This window comes from Hylobates moloch, unplaced genomic scaffold (genome assembly GCF_009828535.3).
Source record: "Hylobates moloch isolate HMO894 unplaced genomic scaffold, HMol_V3 SCAFFOLD_14, whole genome shotgun sequence".
Lineage (NCBI taxonomy): Eukaryota > Metazoa > Chordata > Mammalia > Primates > Hylobatidae > Hylobates > Hylobates moloch.
In genome coordinates, this window is record NW_026652289.1 from 25,849,466 (window position 1) to 25,864,398 (window position 14,933).

Genomic DNA, 14,933 nt, shown 5'->3' on the forward strand with positions numbered 1-14,933 from the left:
AATGTGTGCTGTCACTCATTTGACAGATGTGATTATTTTGAGAGCTTTAAGCTTTTAAAAACTTAGAATACTCATATTTACTTCTAGTAAAATGTCTACATTTGGCTCTCCCAATCGGTGGGTCCCACATCCATGGATTCAACCAACTGTGGATCAAAAATACTCAAAAAATTAATAATATTACAGTAAGAAATGATATAAATTTTAAAACTACAATATAACAACCTTATACATAGCCTTTACATTTTATTAGATTTTACAAGCAATCTAAAGATGATTTAAAGTATATAGGAGGATATGTGTACGTTACATGCAAATACTACACTATTTTCTATTAGGAACTTGAGGATCCCTGGATTAGGTACCCATAGGGATCCTGAAACCAATCCCCTGTGTATATCAAAGAAAGGATGACTGTAATCACTTAAATCAAATAAATGACTTGGATTTTAATTGTATTCACCTCCAAAGCTTTAATGAAATTTTTATTTTGGATAGTTAAAAACAAAATAAATATTTTTGAAAAAAAATCCTATTGGATAAATAATTTTCTTCCCAAAAGAATTTTATGCCACTATGTTTCAAGGACAATTTGAAGCATCTACTTGGAGTGTTATTGATTGTATTCTCATTTTAATATTGAAAAATGCTTTTTCTTTCTATGCCATTATTTAAGATCTACAAAGGTTTGAAATACTTCCTACTTTACTGTTCAACATGGAATACTAAAAGCATATATTTATTTACCTCCCTTCTTAAAATCTAAGGCAAAATAATCAAAAGTAGTTCTTAAACTTGTGTGAAGAATGGGACAACAATAAGCCAAGCTCATTTTTTAAAGGTCTAAGGCAACTGGCCTCATACTGAGTGAGTGATACATTATAGCATTAATTAGCCCCATTAGGAACCCGGAATTGGGCAAGTCAGTGGAAGTAGAATTGTTTCCTCCCTGTTGAGCCCTGGAAATGATTGAAGTCAGCAGGTCCAGTAAGTGGGAATGGACTAGTTAAATTTCTGAATTTTAATAGAAAAAGTGGCACTAATGACATGGGTGTACAGGTTAAAGCAGGTGTATCCAGTCTAAAGACCCCAAGTAAGATTGAACTCCTAGTGTGGGTATTGACAGTTTAGAATTACGCCACATTTATTCTGGGAAGACAGGATAGACAGTGGAGAAAGCATAAATCTGTGCTCCCAGCCCAAATATCATGAAGTAAAACCAATAGGTTAGTGTATTTCATAGAAGTCAAGGTCAAGCTTTACATTTCAGGAAGAGGCCAAATGCCGAAACAGAGTTTCACAAGGAACAGCAATTCCAATCAAGCCACTATGGCAACCAAGCCATTGTTTTTGTATTTTAAAATATAAAAACACAAATAAGAAATGTATGCCTATGAGGAAATTTAACAACCCAAAAGATAACTAACATTAGAAGAGCCTAAAATAATCCATGAACATAATACAATTTAGATAATTCTAATTATTATTTTAGAAAGATTCATGAAAAGGTAATATCTGTCAAATAATAGGTTACTCTGAGAAAAAATAATCAGAGAATATGAGGGTATTTTTGGAAGTTAAGATAGTATTATTACCGTGAGATACCAAGTTAAAAAGCTTGATGTAAAACTCTAGAAACAAAGAGTTGGGGGGAATTTACAGCATTTGAAAAAAAAAGTTTCATAGTGGAATACTGTATTAGTCCATTTTCACACTGCTATAAATACATATTTGGGACTGGTAATTTATAAAGAAAATAGGTTTAATTGACTCGGATTTCTGCAGGCCGTATAAGAAACATAGCTAGGGAGGCCTTAGGAAATTTACAATCATGGCAGAAGATGAAGGGGAAGCAAGCACATTTTTACATGGAAGGCGAGAGAGAAGGGGGAGACACTACACAGTTTTAAACAACCAGATCCCATGAGATTTCATTCACCATTATGAGAACAGCAAGGGCGAAGTCTGCCCACATGATTCAATCACCTCCCACTAGGCCCCTCCTACAACATGTGGGGATTACAATTCAACATGAGATTTGGGTGGGAACACAGAGCCAAATCATATCATTCTGCCCCAGGCCCTCCCAAATCTCATGTCCTTCTCACATTTCAAAACACAATCATACCTTCCCAACAGTCTCCTAAAGTCATAACTCATTCCAGCATTAACTCAAAAGTCCAAGTTCAAAGTCTTATCTGAGATAAAGCAAGTCCCTTCTGCCTATGAGCCTGCAAAATCAAAAACGAATTAGTTACTTTCAAGGTACAATGGGGGTACTGGCATTGGGCAAATGCTCTCATTTCAAAAGGGAGAAATTGGCCAAAACAAAGGGGCTATGGGCCCCATGCAAGTCTGAAATCCAGCAGAATAGTCATTAAATCTTACAGCTCCAAAATAATCTGCTTTGCTGCTATGTCTCACATTCAGGCCACACTGATGGAAGGGGCAGGCTCCCAAGGCCTTCAGCATCTCCATCCCTGTGGCTCTGCAAGGTACAGCCCCCAAGCCTGCTTTCATGGGTTGGCATTGAGTACCTGCAGCTTTTCTAGGTGCATGGTGGAAGTTGTTGTTGGATCTACCATTCCGAGGTCTGGAGGATGGTGGCCCTCTTCTCACAGCTCCAATAAGTAGTGCTCCAATGGGGACTCTGTGTGGTGACTCCAACCCTACATTTCCCCTCCACACTGTCCTATTAGAGAATCTCCATGAGAGCTCTGCCCCTGCAGCAGACTTCTGCTTGGACATCCAGGCCTTTCCATACATTTTCTGATATCTAGATGGAGGCTCCCAAGCCTCAGTTCTCACCTTCTGCACACCGACAGGCTTAAAACCAGTTGGAAGCCGCCAAGGCTTGGGACTTGAACTGTGAGGCAATGGCCTGAGCTGTATTTTGGCCCCTTTTAGCTATGGATGGAGCTAGAGTGGCTTGGACCCAGGGCACCATGTCCCATGACTGCACAGAGTAGCAGGGTCATGGGTCTGGCCCACAAAATCATTTTTGTTTTTCTTCTTCACTTTCAGCCCTGTGATGTGAGAGGCTGCAGTGAATGTCTCTGAAATGCCCTGGATGAATTTTCCCCATTGTCTTGGCTATTCACATTTGTCTCCTCTTTACTCATGCAAATGTTTGCAGTTGGGTTGAATTTCTTTCCTGAAAATGGGTTTTTCTTTTCTACTACATGGCTTGGATGCAAATTTTCCAAACTTTTATGCTCTGCTTCCTTTTTAAATGTTAAGTTCCAGTTTCAGATTATGTCTTTGCTCATGAGTATGAGCAAATGCTATTAGGAGCAGCCAGGTCACACTTGAAAGCTTTGCAGCATAGAAATTTCTTCTGGGGGCTGGGTGTGGTGGCTCATGTCTGCAATCCCAACACTTCGGGAGGCTGAGGCAGGCAGATCATGAGGTCAGGGGATCAAGACCATGCTGGCTAACATGGTGAAACCCCATCTCTACTAAAAATACAAAAAAATCATCCGGGTCTGGTGGTGGGCACCTGTAGTCTCAGCTACTTGGGAGGCTGAGGCAGGAGAATGGCGTGAACCCAGGAGGCGGAGGTTGCAGTGAGCTGAGATCATGCCACTGTACTCCAGCCTGGGTGACAGAGTGAGACTCTGTCTCAAAAAAAAAAAAAAAAAGAAAGAAAGAAATTTCTTCTGCCAGATACCCTAAATTATCTCTCTCGAGTCAAAGTTCAACAGACCTTAGAGCAGGGGCACAATGTCAGCAATATATTTGTTAAAGCATGTCAAGCATATCAAGAGTGACCTTTACTCCAGTTCTCAATAAGGTCCTCATCTCCATGTGAGACCTCATTAGCCTGACCATCTCTGTCCATATCACTATCAGCATTTGGGACAAAACTATCCAACAAGTCTCTAAGGCATTCCAAACCTTTCCTCATTTTCCTGTCTTCTTCTGAGCCCTCCAAACTGTTCCAACCTCTGCCCATTACCCATTTTCAAAGCTGCTTATACATTTTCAGGTATCTTTATAGCAATGGCCCACTTCTCTGGTACTAATTTTCTGTATTAGTCCATTCTTACACTGCTATAAAGACATACTTGAGATTAGGTAATCTATAAAGAAAATAGGCTTAACTGACTAAGAGTTCCACAGGCTGTACAGGAAGCATGGCTGGGTGGTGGGGTGCCTGGTGGGGAGTGATTAGGAAACTAATAATTATGGTGGAAGGCGAAAGTGAAGCAAGCACATCTTCACATGGCCAGTGAGAGACAGAGAAGGGAGAAGGGCTACACAGTTTTAAACAACCTGACCTGTGAGAACTCATTCACTATTACAAGAACAGCAAGGGAGAAGTCTGCCAGTGTGATTCAATTACCTCCTATCAGGCCCCTCCTCCAACATGTGGGGATTACAATACAGCTTGAGATTTGGGTAGGGACACAGAGACAAACCATTTCAAATATCTATGAAGTTTGCAATTTGTCTAAATAAATATTACAGAAAAAGAGAGAAAGAGGGACATGGAAGAAATAATCAAAAAAACAATAAAAAGTTTGCAGAGTGGAGGAAAAATTCCAAAGCTTCAGATTGAAAGATCTTACTGAATTTTAAACAGCATGATTCATAAAAAATGGATGGCATTTTTGACATGTCTTTTTCAGAAAATTTAGAACACAAAGTTACAAAATTTTTAGAGTAACAGTTCATCTACAAAAGATAAAACTCAGAAATTCTACCATATTTTTCATCAGCAACACTATTTTTTGGAAAAATGTTTGTGAAAACATGATATTTAACCAAAATCCATGCATTCTCAGCAATTATTCAAAACATGAGAGCAAAAGAAATATATTTTCAAATATAACCAATTCATTTTGAGACCAAAAAAATGAGAGAGAAAAGAATGTATTCTATAAAACAAAAATCAAATTCAAGAAAGAGATTTATAATTCAGGAATATAAGGAAAGGAAAGCCTTGAGAAACATGGTTCTAAGAACATGGAGTCCCAGATTGGGAGAAAACCATGTTGAAGAAAAGAATAGGTGCATTGTTATTGCTGTATTTAATTAATAGAATGTTTCTCAGACATTGCTATTACTCCTCTTAGTTTCTTCTTTGTTTCTCTCACAATATTTTACTTCTAGCACATGATAATCAAGCAAATAACTATATTTATTGGCTTTCTTGCAACAAGTTGTGTTCATATAAATAATGTCTATTGTTTAAACATCTTAAATAAGTTAACACTGAAATTATTGAAGCTATATTATATATGCAACTTCTTTGTGGCATGCTTGAAAGGTAAGGCTCATACCCTCTTCTCCCACACCCATCTCCAACAACTAGAATGTGGATATTATAGTAGCTGGTACAACTAAGTATGTTAGACTGCAAGATGCAAGCCTAACTATGACTGTAGAAGAGAAGCAATACAAAAAGAGTTCAAGTTGTCAAAACCATGGAGTTAGCATATTAGCCCTCTTTCCTTAGGAATAGACTGTTAGTTGCTGTGCATCGCTAATGTGATGTTAAAAAACTGGATGTTAGCAATATAGTAAGGGCATATGATTCTTCTGTCAACAGGAAAGAAAAAATAGAAATTTCAGGAAAAAATATGTTAAAAAATCAGGTGCAAATGTAAAGCAAACAAAAATATGGACTGATTTTGAAATATGTGGAATGCAACAATGTGACAGGAAGATCTGTTCTTCACATTTAGAAGTGATCTTAATTTACATATAAGAACATATTTGAATAAAAATGATTATATTATGTTTATTTTCTACAGATCTAAGTAGTCATTTCTGTAATGAATAATAATTTTATGTTATTTCTGTTTTCTTGTCTAAAATATAAATACAGCATGGGGACAAGATTTTTTTAATACATAAATGTTATACAGCTTTTCAAGGTAAAAGCAAAACCAAAACAAAACACCTGGAAGGATTTGAAAGTTAGAGAAACATACTAGAGATGGAGAAAAGGTTAAGAATTAAAATGTGCTCATCTTACTTAGCCAAAATGTACTGCTGTGCAGTTAATTAACTAAGAGAAATGGGTGTAAATATATTATACAAAAGATTAAAGCAATAAATAGTGGAATTGAGAAAAATCTTATGGATATTACTGAGAAAGAGAAATAGGGTTTATTTATAATTCATTTACAGTTCATTTTTCATAATAGTTCTCTTTTTTCAATAGTTAATTGAAACTTTCCAAAGTTAAAGTACCAATAAATGGAATATATGTACATATGCCTATACACGCACAAATATATATAATATATTATAATACTATTATATATAAAATAAATTTATGTGTATGTATGTGTATCTATATGTAAAACAACACGAGTAATCTACAGATGAACCAAGAAAATAAGGAAGTTAAAACTTGTTGCCTCTGGGCAGTGTCACTGGGGATAAAGGTGACATAAAGCCTATGTAACACTTCTTTTGTATTATGTCCATGCATTTATGTTAAAATAAAATGCAACCATTCATTGCTTACTGAAGTGATTGTATTCTGAGAAGTGCATTATAAGGTGATTTCATTATTGTACAAATGTCATGGAGTATACTTAGAGAAAACTAGATAATATAAATATATTTTTATATATAAAATGTATATATATTTAAATTTATATATGTATATTTTCAGATGAAAAACTAAATGTCCTAGCACCATTACTTAATATCAATTATTGTCCCTAACTTGATCTGCAATGCTAATAGCAAGTTCCATGTATCAGGTTTCTCTATATGCTCCATTATAATCTTATGGGACTATCGTCATTCTTCAGTATCCCTAGGGGATCAGATCTAAGACCTCTCTTAGATACTAAAATCTATGGATGCTTAAGTCCCTGATATAAAATGGCATTGTATTTGCATATAACATATGCACATCCTGTCATATACTTTAAATCATTTCTAGATTACTTATAACAGCTAATACAAAGTAAATGTTAGTTTTTGTACTGTATGGCATAGGAAATGATGGCAAGAAAAATCTATTTACAAGTTCAGTACAGACACAATTTTTTTTATTCTCTTTTCTTTTCTTTCTTTGAGATGGAATTTCGCTCTTGTTGCCCAGGCTGGAGTATAATGGCACAATCTTGGCTCACCGCAACCTCTGTCTCCCGGGTTCAAGCGATTCTCCTGCCTCAGCCTCCCGAGTAGCTGGGATTACAGGCGCCTGCCCCCACACCCAGCTAAAGTTTCTTTTGTATTTTTAGTAGAGACAGGGTTTCTCCCTGTTGGTAAGGCTGGTCTCGCACTCCTGACCTCAGGCGATCCGCCCACCTCAGCCTCCCAAAGTGCTGGGATTACAGGAGTGAGCCACCGCCCCCGGCCAGACACAATTTTTTTCTATATTTTTGATCTACATTTGGTTGAACCCACGGATGTAGAAATCCTGGATACAGGGAACCAAATGTATTTATCTTGAAGCTCAAATTATCCTAAATTTGGCTAATGGTAGCTTTTTTCAAGCTGACATCTGTGTCCTTTGAACATGCCCCATAATTTTTTTTAACACATTTGGCTTTCTGATAGAAATGATGTTTCTAGTATCACTATGAACTTTTGCTTAGAATCAGCCATTTCTCTGAGGAGTCTTTTATTTGGTTGAAAATGATATATGGAAGCTAAGATGTGGAAAGAGAAGGTGGACTCAGTGCTGTTAGACTTTTGCTGCTCTTAGACCCTCTCCTGGTACAGTAAGGACTATATGTATATGTGTGTGTATATGTAGGAACACACAAATTTAAAACCATATGTGTGTGTGTTTATCCAGAAGTCTATACAGATACCTCCAATTTGATAAAGACTACATATGATATACAGGTGTTCTGAAATTTCACATGAACACCAGTCAAATCCTGTAATCATTTTGTGAAAATATTTGGATTGATTTTTATTTGTTCAAGATGGAAAAAAATTACAATAAACATTGAATGCACACAAATTCCAGGAGGTAACTAATTTGTTCATATATATCGCCATTTCCATAATCATAGCTTTTAAATATATGTATACAAGTTGTTATAATTTAGTTATTTTATTATTAATTTTATTTGTATATTTTACTCATAAAGAATCAGTAGAGTATATAATGCTTGACTCATTTTATAATGACTTGGTATAAAAAGCCACAAAAACAACATATACAATGATAGAAAATTCCAGCATCAATTGTTTTCTGTGTCTTCATCATTTGAAGCTTCTCCCACTTTGTTTGCTTGTGGAAGAAAGAATACACAACTTTATATAATGGTTTTTTAATTTCACATAGATACTGTGTTCAACAAAGGCATTGATTATTTTCTTCTACTTTTCTGTAATTTTTAAAAACATATCCAATGTTTTAAAATTATAATTATATTCTAATATGATTTAAATAAAGCAATCTAAATGCAGTTTTTATTTCTTCCCTTAAGGATGATAAAAAGTAAAAAGAAGTCTTTAGTAATGACATCGTTCCCAGTGCTATTATATTCATAGTCCAGTATAACATTCCGTCTCATTATGATTTTATACAACGTGGTGTTTTAAAATATCAGAAATGATGTTGATAATTATCATCAATATTTTAAACATCTATTCAGAATGGTACTCTAAAAAAATTACAGAACGCTGATGCCAATAGAAAGCCAAATACTAGCATAAACTTAGAACTCTGATATACCTGCTCTAAACCTTAAAATTTGAGAAATGATAGTGATTCATCTCTTATGGATTTTATGAACTTGTGATACTGATTTATATATGTGTAATATTCAAGGATGATTTAAATTTATGTATTCTTTTCAAATCTTTAGGCAACTTTCAAAATTATTTAAAATGTTTTACTGCTGCCAGAATAAGTATTCTAAAATACTTTATTTCATGCATTTATTCACCTCTTTCTTTATTCCTGTATTCATTTCTTCATTTACTCACATTATGCTTTTTTACTGGCTACTTCTTTTCTTCAGACACTGTGCTTTTGCTGGGTATTTGAAGGTAATGGAAGATTATTTATCCGATAGGAATAACTCTTTTTTTAAAAAAAAAAAAAAGAAAACTATAAATAGTAACTGATTTTGTGCAAAGGCCACTCATCATCATTCATAAAGTAGCTACACCTCTTATAACAGCCCTTGATTTCTAATATTCCTACAAAATTGGACAGTCCAGTTTTTCCAGGAAGAGGTCTTGCTGTCCTCTGTTTATCGTATTCCCATCTGCCTTTTGGAGTTTGCCAGTGTGTTTCTCAACCTGGTTAATCCATCTTGCTGATCTTCATCTGCAAAACTTTACTCCTTTAACAATGCTTTTTTTTTGAATTTTATTTACTTTGGAAATCCTTGGTGATCTCTCATATTTGAACTCATTCTCAATAACTCATAGTTTAGCAAACAGTTGTTCTTTAATGAGATGGGCATTTAGTATATGAGAATGTGCACCATCTTGCATTAGTCAGGGATTTTTAATTTTATCATTCATTGCCTTAATGGAGCCTCATAACTTGGGTTTTCAGAAAATTTATTATACTGTGTCTTTGCCCAATATTAAGGAAGAGAATACAGGCTTCATAGAAGTTTGAATGAGGATTTGCTTGGCTGGAAGTAGAAATAAAGCATAATGAAGTCTCTGTAAGTATCCTTATTCCACTGCCTATAGAAAGTACCTATAGAAAGTAACCTCTGCAAAGGAACAGAAACAGCTACCCTGAAATATTTACATCAATTCCAAATAGAAGCACAAGAAAGCAAAACATTTTCAGGCTGTAGTTTAATTCCATAGCACATTTCACTGTAATCATAAAATTCTCAAAACTATGACTTCTTGACACCTGTAGTAAATAGAAATTAGACTAAAAAAACAGGTAAATAGAAGAACTAGTAAGAAATTAGATGTAAAAAGAATTTAGTTTTCTACTGTATTTTTGATGTTTGGGAGAACTAAGAATGCTAATTTTAATGAATGAATGCTGAACTCATCATACACACTCTGAGATAAGATATAAAGTTATCAACATAACTATCTTTGCTATTTCAATAGAAAAGAATTGAAATATGTGAGAAAGACAAACTTTATTCAGAAAACAACATTGCAAATTGAGGTAACAAAAAATTACAGTACAATGTGAACTACATTTATTTTTTATTCTTTTTTAAATTGATACATAATATATGACATATTTGTTGGATACCTGTGACATTTTGTTACATGCATAGAATGTGTAATAATTAAGTTGGGGTTTTTGGAGTAATCATCACCTTGCGTATTTCTCATTTCTATGTGTTGGGAATATTTCAAGTTATTTTTTCTAGCTACTTTGAGATATGCAATATATTGTTGCTAGCTATCGCCCTATTATTGCTATCACACATTAGGACTTATACCTTCTACCTAACTGTATGTTTGAACACATTGACCAACCTCTCTTCATCCTCCACTCTCACCGCTACACACTTCTAAGCCTTAAGTGTCGATCATTCCACTTTCTATTTCTATGAGATAACCCTTTTAGCTCCCACGGATGAGTGAGAACATGCAATATTTGTTTTGTGTGTCTTTCTGTGTCTCTCTTTATTTCACTTAATATAATGAAATGAAATTCTATTCTGAACTACATTGCTTTATATGTGCTATTCTAACAAATAGATTCTGGGCAAAGGGAGTTTTTGTGTGTGTGTGTATGTGCATCTGTGTGTGTACGTGTGTGTGTGTGAGAGACAGAGAGAGAGAGATGGTTTTGTGTAATTTATTTTCCAAATAATATTTAGCATCTCCAACCCAAATTTTAGGATAAGTTTAACTTCTGTTATTTGTATGGCAATTGAAATAGAATTACCATGATGGCCTAAAAATGCAAGCATTCATTTATTTCCCGTTTTCTCTTCATCCACTTGGAACTGCAGTGCAAACTGGATGTCATTTTAAAACCCAAATTCTAAAGCTAAATTGTCAGCCAACTCAGTATGATATTTGAATACATATGGAGAAAATGTAATTAAGAAATAAGAAATTTTTATAGAGATTATGTACTCTTTAAATATCTTTGTCTAATTTTATAATTTATACTATAATACATCAATGGGATAGATCAACTGGTGTAAATTTTCAATATATATCAACTGATGTCCTTAGTTAGACATAATTAAATATATAATGGAATATACTTTTTTGCTTATCCCTATGTAGCTTTCACTATTATGGAAAATAGAGTGAAAATAACACCAGTACTTTAGTATCATTGATAATATGTGTCATTTCAACTTGAATTCAATAATTTTTGATCACGTAACTTTTAATAGTTTTCAAATTTTATTCTGACATTTACTTAATAATTCATAAACATGTGCTAAAAGTTTTTATATGTAAGCAAGCTTTGATATTCCTTGGCTATGGTTTGTGAATTTTTGAAACAAATAAATATTTTCAAGGTTTATATGACTAAAGAAAATAAATGTAAAGAAAAAGAAAACAGAGGTAAGGCCAATATTTTAGTTATATGTACTTATAAGAACACACTATTTTGCCTAAAAGTAAGGATTACATCTTGTTTTCTAAATCTAAAAAAGAGGAATAATTTCTTGTTGAATAATTTTACTTTTATTACTCTATTGCGGTATTGGCAAATTTTACTTTATGACATAAAATACATGTTTCTGTTAAGGTTCTTGCAAAAACTTGAGTGTTTCAGTTTCAATATGCTGTAATCGATACATATTTGTTAATATGTCATGTTGTCCTGTAGTCTTTACAATTGCAGAAACTATTCCCTTTGAAACTTCATCACAGTAGGAATGAGCGCACAGACATATGTGTTCATCCCTTCTGCAAGAAAAAATACAATACACAAATTGTAATCTCAGAGAACGACTATGATTCTTCAAGATTTCTCTCAAGAGCCTCTTTATACATGTAGGTGGATGTGGAGTCTCTTGCAGATGACATCATTCTACTTGTTATATATTTTCTATACGTCATGACGATTTTAATCTTGGTTTTTCCAAAATGTTTATCTCCCCACACCCCATTTTTGTTATTTTGAGAATTGTTCTACATGGATATGGTTGAGAATCAGAGAACACTCCATCAATACTTTATGGTAATTTGTTCCAGAATTCTTTGGATAGAGCCTTGGTTCACTGTTATCATCTGTCCAAAAACAAATCTTTATGGATCTTTCTTAAAAGTTTATTTTGAACCAGCATGCGTATCAGTGACTTATTTGTATCAGTGGTCATTTGTATACTTGGAATCCAGACAGGTACATATTAACAAATAGAGAATGCTGGCATTTAAAGGCAGGTCAATAACAACAGGAAGAAAATGAGAAATAATCAGATTTCAGATACAGAGCTAGAGCTCTGACAACATCATGTGAGCCTCTGGAAAAGGCTGACTGAAGCCAGACATACTCGTGTACCATCAGGTTACATAAGCTAATACATATTTCTCATAGATACTTGAGATCATTATAATTTGGAATAAAAAGGCATCTCCACTATTTTACGCTGAAGCTTACTCCAATTACTTTTCCATATAATTATGTCATAAAACATTATTGGCTTTGTATTAGAGTTCTCCAGAGAAACAGAACCTATCAATAGATAGATAGATAGATAGATAGATAGATAGATAGATAGATAGATGATAGATAGATGCATAGATACACAGAAACATAGATTTATTATAAGCTATTGGGTTCACAGTTATGGAGGCAAAAAGTTGCATGATATGCTCTCTGTAAGCTGGAAACCCAAGAAGGCTACCAATGTTGTAGTTCAAAGGCTTGAGACCTGGAATGCCCGTGATTGCAGATTTGACTACAAGGCTGAAGGCTGAAAACCAGAAGCGCCAAGGGCAAGAGAAGATTAATATTTCAGTTCAGAGAGAGAGAGAAGAGAGAGAGAGAGAGAGAACGCAAATCCAACATTCCTCTGCGTTTTTGTTCTATTAAGGCCCTCAACAGATTATATGTTGCCCATTCACACTAGGCAGGGTTATCTGCCTTATTCAGTTTACCAATTTAAATGCTAGTCGGCAAATACTCTCACAAGCACACCTGGAAATAATGTGTAAGCAGATATCTGGCCATCCTGTGCCTCAGTCAAGTTAACACATACTATTGACAATCACAGGACTCTACTGTGATTAATGCAATGATTGTGCCATATTAGGAACTTATTACATGTTCAAAGGAAAAAGTAAACATTGATTATAATAAGAACCATTTTAATTAAGATGTAGAGTTTCTTTATATATTTCAAAAGTGGAGTGTAATAAAAACAGATAAGTATAATTAATAAACAGAGCTTTTAAAATGGACCACATAAAGTTTGTTTTAATATTAAAGATGAATATAGTAGGACACTGTACATAACTATTTGCTTATAGATTCAAATATATGCATATATAAATTGTAGCAAAATTTAATATGTCAAATTTTGGTGAAGAAGAGATAGAAAACTAACCATTGAAGTCATTGAAATACAATAAAAAAGTAAACACCAAGACCAACAATTTTGTAAAATAAGTTTTATAAAAGAATTTTAAACCATCTGAGAGCAAACGATCCCCAAATTAAATAAACTATTTGAAAGAGTGGATGGGCCAATAAACAAAAACATAAAGCTATTAATTAACCAATAAACAACAAAAAAGTAAAGCTATTAATTAAATTGCATAACCTTAATACCTAAGAGCATCACAGTATATAAAATGTAAACTAGAAACTAATCTTACAAGCATTAAATTAGCAATGTTGAATATAACTTTAACAAATAGAGAATGCTGGCATTTAAAGGCAGGTCAATAACAACTTTAAAGCATAGTTTTTTTTGTAGCAATTTGAAAAATTATGATCAAGAAGGGTTTGTCCCAGGAATGTAAGAATAGCTCAACATTAAAATACCAATTCGTATAAAATGTCATTTTAAATGAATAGAGAGAAATGATCAAAGCATGAAAATAGTAAGAAATAGAAAATGTGCTACTAAGCCACAATTATGATAAAAAGTAAACTATCACAAAATTCAAATAAATTTCTCTGACAGATTACAAAAGTATAAACCATAAAGGAAAAGAACCTAAGACTACTATTTCTGCTTATAGGGCCCCAGTTGGCTCATATTTGTTATGTCAATATGGCTGCTAATAGTTATTATCTTTATTTACTTTTTCCTTTGAACATGAAATAAGTTCCTAATATGGGACTGGTATTGCATTAGTCACAGTAAAGATCTGTGATGGTTAATTTTATATGTCAACTTAACTGGGACCCAGTATACCAGATATTTGATTAAATGACTTGATTATATTGCAATTAAAATATGTAGAAAAACAAAAAGAAAACAAATATAAATGAGTAAATCACAGACTGGGAGAAATTATTGTCAATTTCCAATTAGAAAATATATACAGAATAATATACTTCAAATCAGTAGCAATAAAATAAATAAGCCAATAGAAAGATACACAAATGAATTGGACGATTTACAGAAGAGTTAATACAAATGCTAAAATAAAGTATATGCAATACAGAGCCTCAGAAAGTACGAGGAATTTTGAAGGGAAAAAAAATCATTTCAATCTCTTCAAAGCTACAAAATGTTAAGCCATAAACAATATCAAGCATAATTAAGGACATGCAATAATGAGAATCAATATGCCCTTCTAGAAAGTGAGATTCTACATAATTGCATTAGAGTTATATATCTATCATATTTAATTTCTTTAAAAATTTGATGTGAATTTCTCATAAGATTGAGATTTGGTAAAGCTGGCAAGTGGAAGTATGATTGTTTCCATTTTTTACAATAAATAAAATATTAAAAAATAAATAAAAAGGAAAACTGATTTCAGAGTAAGACTGGCATTAATACCCATAGGGCCCTTTTAGGAGATGAGGTCATAGTAGGAATCTCTAGATAGCTACATTTCCAGAAGTCAGTCAAACACTT